The sequence below is a fragment of the Hylobates moloch genome, unplaced genomic scaffold (assembly GCF_009828535.3).
Source record: "Hylobates moloch isolate HMO894 unplaced genomic scaffold, HMol_V3 SCAFFOLD_17, whole genome shotgun sequence".
In the NCBI taxonomy this organism is placed as follows: Eukaryota; Metazoa; Chordata; class Mammalia; order Primates; family Hylobatidae; genus Hylobates; species Hylobates moloch.
The window spans coordinates 34,666,233-34,672,896 of record NW_026652292.1 but is presented as its reverse complement, the minus strand read 5'-3'; positions in this window follow the sequence as shown (position 1 = coordinate 34,672,896).

Genomic DNA, 6,664 nt, shown 5'->3' with positions numbered 1-6,664 from the left:
GCCTTCTAGAAAGTTCTCTCAGATAACCTCAGGCACCATGGTTTATTCTCTCAGAAAGCAGCCCTCTCTAGAATTCCTCTGGCTCACTGCTAGATGAGTGGCTTTTTTGAGTTATTGTGACCACGCTGAGGGTCTTTCTTGAGGAAAGACAGAATCACATTAAAACACCAGAGGGCAGGCACGGTGGCTCATGCTTGTAATCCTGACACTTTGAGAGGCCGAGGCGGGTAGATCACCTGAGGTCAGGAGTTCGAGCCAGCCTGGCCAACATGGTGAAATGCCATCTCTACTAAAAACACAAAAATTAACCAGGCATGGTGGGTGCCTGCAATCCCAGCTACTCGGGAAGCTGAGGCAGGTGAATCACTTGAACCCGGGAGGTGGAGGGGATTATAGGCATGAGCCACTTTACCCGGCCTCTGGTGTTTGAATAATTTTAGACTTATATTAGAGTTAGTATAGTATAGTATACTAGAGAGTATAGTTAGATAGGATAGTATACTAGATAGTATAGTTAGATAGGATAGTATACTAGAGAGTATAGTTAGATAGTATAGTATACTATCTAGCTAGCTAGATACTATACTAGTGTAGTATAGTATATATAGCATATGCTATACTGTCTAGCTATCTAGTTATATATATAGTATATAACTACACTATATAGCTAGAAAAACATATGTGAAAGGCCGTCCCAATCTGTTTAGCCGCTTTAAAAGATGTGACTGTTGCTCTAGGGATGAAATAGCATCTAGTGTCAATGTTTCTCCATGTATTCCTCAAACACTCAGCAATCCTTGAGATCCTGAATGGTGCTAGCAACTTGGAATTCCCCATTATGGCCTACTTGAGCCATCACTGTCATGGCTGATGCCATCGTCTGGCATTACAACAGTGGTGGCATTTGGTTTACTGTGTAATATTGGGTCACTGTCATTTATTAAGGTGTAGGCAAGTTGGATTTTGCCTGTCCCACAAAGAGCTAAATTTACTGTCCTGAAGTGGACTGGCTGTCCCCTTTGGATGTTGTACCAGAGTGAGAGGGACAATTAAACAAAAGAAGCAAGTGCTAGGCTGAAATATAAGCATTCTCAGACCACCAGCCACACGGGGAGCTGCAACCTTCATGTATGCTTTATGGTACAAACACAGTGTTCTTGACTCAAGGCTTTAGGTCACATTGTCTAAGTGCTCATTTGCTTACACTGAGTACACACAGCTGATGGTTGTGGGCTTCTCAGTATGGGGTACATCGGGCTCAAAAAACAGAAAAGGAGAGAGAGGGCAGAGCAATCCACACCACAAGCTAATCGCCACCATTCACTCCCTCAGTTTCTTTTCCCTGCTAGTGCTAGTGATGGGCTTAAATATAATCAACATGTAGTGGGCAAGAGAAGAGTGAAATGTTTTCATCACTTTTTGCATGTCTCAACATGTCTCAACCTTGCCTATACTCAGTGGTGTGCTGGTAAAAGTCTTTCTGAAAGACCCAATTTGTAGTGCATACCAATTTCTGTGGTGTAAATACTCACACCATGGCCAATTTTAAGTTGCCATTGTAATATCAATGAACACGACTTTGGGAAGAGATGTGCAGTAACACATTTTTATGTAGTATGTACTTCCATGGTACAAACAGTAGATGTAAATAACTTCAAGAATACAGACAACACAAAAATGTAGTAAAATAATTAGTAAGTGATGAGTTTTGAGCATTTGATGATAAATTCATATAACATAATTTAATTTTTAATAATGGAAATGTTGGCAGCTGGCTTGCAAAATCCCTGAAAATTTAACAATTGGCTCTTGTGAGTCTGTAGGAGCTGTCTCTAGTACACCACTGTTCCTAATCCTATATGGCTACCAATACAACATTTCAGATTCCTAGGCAGTCAGAGCCCACATATTGTTGTACAGTTGGGCAATGCAGTGCACAACCTGTTCAACTCAACACAGCAACCTTGTAGGTAATATGCAAACCAGGGCATATCTTGGTTCTTCATTCTGGATTCTTTCTTCTCCCACAGTGCTCTTCTGTCTGACTACCTTGGTGAGATGGGCCTGATAGAAAGAAGCATTTAAGAACTCTCTGACCTCTGTCTCTTTCCCTAGAGTCAATCATCATCCTCATCTTACTTATTGCTACCTTTTTTTTGAGCATCCATTCTAGTTCTGAGTTCTTAACATAATTTACTTTTAAACCTTGGAGTGACCCTAAAAGTAAGCATTAAATATCCTAGTTTTTGGATGAGGAAACCCAAGAGAGTTTAAGTAACTTGTTAAGGTCATGCAGCTAGAAAAAAAAATGCCAAAGCCAGGCTTCTGATCCAGATCTGTCTGGTTCCAACGTTGGTGTTCTTCCAATGACACCAAGTTGCCAAGCTTCTTTCCCTTGGTACATCCCAGCCTTCAGCATGTGGAGGGTCTCATGAGCAGAAGTCATCCAGTCAGAGCTTCACCAAGGGAAAAGAGAAAGAGCAATAAGGACATTGACAAGTGGCCCCATTGGCAGGCAGGGCCCCACAGCCCTGTGAAGGAGGTAATAAAAGGGACAAGAGTAGGCCTGGCTGATTTTAAAATGTTAACAAGAACTCTGTGGCTATGCCACTTTAGTGTAGTAAAGGCTACCCTTTTGTCTTTTAGTTAGCAATTGTCAGAGGGGAGAGGTTTTGAAAGGGACTATTTAAAAAGCACATAGAGGAAGAAGTCTGTTTATTCCTAAGGGGACATCTTTCCAACAACATATTTTTCTGGGAAACTATTCTTTCCCACACAACACTTGGTGATGGAATAACCAGGCCTTCCCCAGAAGCTGAAAAGGAAACAAACTGAAACAAACTGAGACCCAAGAGTCAGAGCATACCAGAGAAACATCAAGACGGCAGTCAAAGCCAAGAAAGCCATGCCTACCCCTCAGGCTGGACTGGGCAGCAAGGCCACAGGTCAGTGTAACTCTGGGGTCAAAAATGTTGGAAAATCCTACCCAGTGAATTTGTAGATCCTTAGGCATATGGTCCCCTGCATATCTAAGCAGTTTCAAATATTTCTTTAGTTGGACAGACATGCAAAGAGAAAGATAACTGCCAAGAGAATAATATGCAAAGAGTAATAGGAAGAACAGCAGCAATTTTTTCAGAGCTGTGTGACAAATTGGAGCTCAGCAGAGATTTAGGGCTACACCAGGTATGGATTAGTCCATTCTCATGCTTCTAGAGAAAACTGCCTGAGACTGGGTAATTTATAAAGAAAGAGGTTTAACTGACTCACAGTTCCACAGGCCTGAGAGGCCTCAGGAAACTTACAATCATGGCAGAAGGGGAAGGAAACATGTCCTTCTTCACATGGTGGCAGGAAGGAGAAGGGCTGAGTGAAGGGGAGCACCTCGTAAAACCATCAGATCTTGTGAGAATTCACTCATTATCACGAGAACAGCATGAGGGATACCATCCCCATGATTCAATTCCCTCCTACTGGGTCCCTCCCATGACACATGGGGATTATGGGAACTACAATTCAAGATGAGATTTGGGTGGGGACACAGAACCAAACCATATCAAGGTACCAGGTACAACAGATAGACAAATAAAAATAGGGATATATTATCTGTTACTGAAAAACAACCCCAAAACTTAATGACTTAAAATAATGATATTATTTATTTATTCACAATTCTTCTATTTGGGCTGAGCTTGGTGAAAACAATTTGTCTCTGCTCCACACAGCATCAGCAGGTTGGCCTGACTATGGCTGGAGGATCCACTTCCAAGATGACTTACCCACACTGGGGACTAGGCACTACTGCAGTTGGCTAGAAGCTCAGCTGGGGCTAGCGACCCAGGGCCTTGGTTCTTGGTTCTTGCTGCCAGCCGGGCTTATTGATTCTCCTATGTGAGGCCTCTTCATGTAGTAGTTACACTGAGCTTCCCCACAGTATAATTCTCTTAGGGTACTTAGATTTCCTATGTGCAGAAACTGTCAGGACTTTGTAAGGCTGAGGCCTGAAATTGACTAAATATCACATCTTCTGCATCCTATTGATTAAAGCAAATCACAGGGCTAGCCCCTGTCCAAGGAGAGGGTACTACAGAAGTGTGTGAATACCCACAGGACGCATCATACATTGGGGAATCATTAATGTAATAGACAAAGAGTGATCTTTCTCACTAGTCTGAGGAAAATTGTATATTCCGCAGTGTAACTACTATGTATATATAAATACAATAAATTAGAGTTACATGAAAGCAAAAAGAACATAAATCATAGAATAGCACCAATAGCACAACTGCAATTCAGTAAAATGGCCCTGAACATGAGATATCGAACTATAATAGCCATCATGGGGGAGGAACAGTAGCTTTCCTGTAAGCCCAGAGGCCAGGCCACCAGCAACCAGGACTTCAGCCTAGCCAAGCAGCCATCTGGTGGAAAACACATGCTTCTTCTGGGGTTCATTGTCTTAGAACAGATACTACCAAGTGATCAAATGTTGAACTTTGATGTGTGAGTTGGCTAACAATTTGGTGCCCCTTCAAAGTGATGCTCTCTCTTTTTAAAAAAATCACAGTAATTCAGGTAAAGTTTCTATTCATTAGGCCTAGAACTTTTCCACTTTTATAATCAAGGAATCATTTATTAGACTGCTCATCTATTTCAGTCATAAGGACACCATGATGAACTAGCCAACATCAAAGAGCTCTGTAGGTCAGGCCATTCTGATTACTGCTTGGTTCTACTGCCAATAACCATGGTCACCCACTCAGTCTCTGGTGATTAAGTGCTACCTCTTGGCTCACATAACCCAGTATACCATCATCCCCACTGAATTTAGGGAGCCCACTTTGATGCAGCCATTTACACTCTCAATTCTGGCTTACACAGAAGAAGCCATTAACAAGTTCCTTAAGGATGCCAGGACACACCTAATGAATGTTTGTCCTAGTGCCTTGGTGAAGGACAAGTCCTCTGAACATTTCTGGGGTCACAGTGAAAGGGTGACATGCAGAACCTACATAATAAATTCACTCCAGTGTTCTAATCTTCCTAGTTTTGATTCCCTGGAATAATATAAAATTTGTACTTTTGCCGGTCGTTTAAATCTCTTCTCAAGACATTCAGACATGTCAGATGTTTTATCAACATTACTTTGGGGAATAAGTTTCATCCAGAGCCTACTGACCTGTTCCAGTTGGACTGGTTGCCTTTTCTATCTAGTAAATATTTGTCATTCTAGCATCTCCTTCCCACTATTATTCTAGGGACTTCTTATACCCCTCTCCTGGGTTGGATCTTCTGTTTCCTGCATCTTTGGTCCTGCATCGTGTTTCTTTCCAAGTTTTGGTGAAGGTCATCCTCCAACACCTTCCTGAGAAAAGATGCAAAGGAGGTAAATGTATTAAGAGTCTTCTATCATCCTTCATTGATAGTTTGGCTGGGTATGGAATTCTAGGTTAGAAATAATTTTCCTTCAGAATTTTGAAGTAATTGCCCTACAATCTTCTTGCTGCCAGTATTGATGGTAAGTCCAAAGCCATTTTGATTCTTGACTTTTCCTGTTTTTGTTTTTACTTTCTGGAATTTTGTAGCATTTTCTTTTCATTTCCTGGCTTGGGTCTATTTTCATCTTTTTGTATCTCTGAACTATTTTATTGGTAATATCTCCTTGGTTTTTTTCTCCTTTCTTCCTTTGTAGAATGCCTGTTATTTGTACAGTTTGTGTCCTGAATTGAGGCAGTAATTTTCTTTTCTCTCCTTTTTGCCATCTCTTTATTTTTTTGTTCTACTTTCCAAAAGATTTCTCCAAATTTCTTTTTAATCCTTAAAGTGAGTTTTCCATTTCTGATATCATATTATTAAAATCCCAAGGCTCTTTTTGCCCTTTTGTTATTATTTATTTACTTTTATATACTATCCTGCTCATGTTTACAGTTGTAATATTTTATCTGTCTAGGGATCTAAGTAAATACTGTTTTTTTGGTGTGTTTCTGTTACATTTTTCTTCATGGTCTCTATTTCCTCCAAGATATTTCTACTTTCTGGTGTTGGCTTTTATCTTTCATGTTAGAGGCACTGTTTAGATGCTTGGGAATCCTTGATTATCTGCTCATATTTAAGTGTTCATGAATAAAAAGCTCATTGTAAACTTTGTGCATGTGAGTGGGGATTCTTGACTGAACTTTACTGTAGCTATTTTGAGAGTTTTCAATATCAATATCATTATGTTTTTCCTCTTAGGCTGGTCAAATCCCAGGGAAGATCTTTCAATATCCTACCTAAAGGAACAAGTCTGACCTAAATATGGGAACTGAGCAGGGAAGAAAACCGAGGTCTCCACATCCCATGTACATATATATACTTTTCAGTATGGTATCCATATCCCCAATTGTGATGGATGCCCCCTGTTCACAGACCTTTTGCTTTTAACTAGTCTTTTGGGAAGAGGGAGGGGATTGCCTGGCTATGCAGATATTGGAAAGGGATATAGAATTCTGACGACTTCTCAATCATACTTTCAGTCTTCTTTATCTTCTCTTTTACCTTCTACTTCCAGAAGTACTTGGTACTAAACTCTGAGAATTTAGGGGATTCCAAAGTGTAAATCTGAAGGTTCTCAGTGTTCCTTAATGCTAGCTTTAGAGTCTGTTTTCTCTTTCTTTCTTTCTTT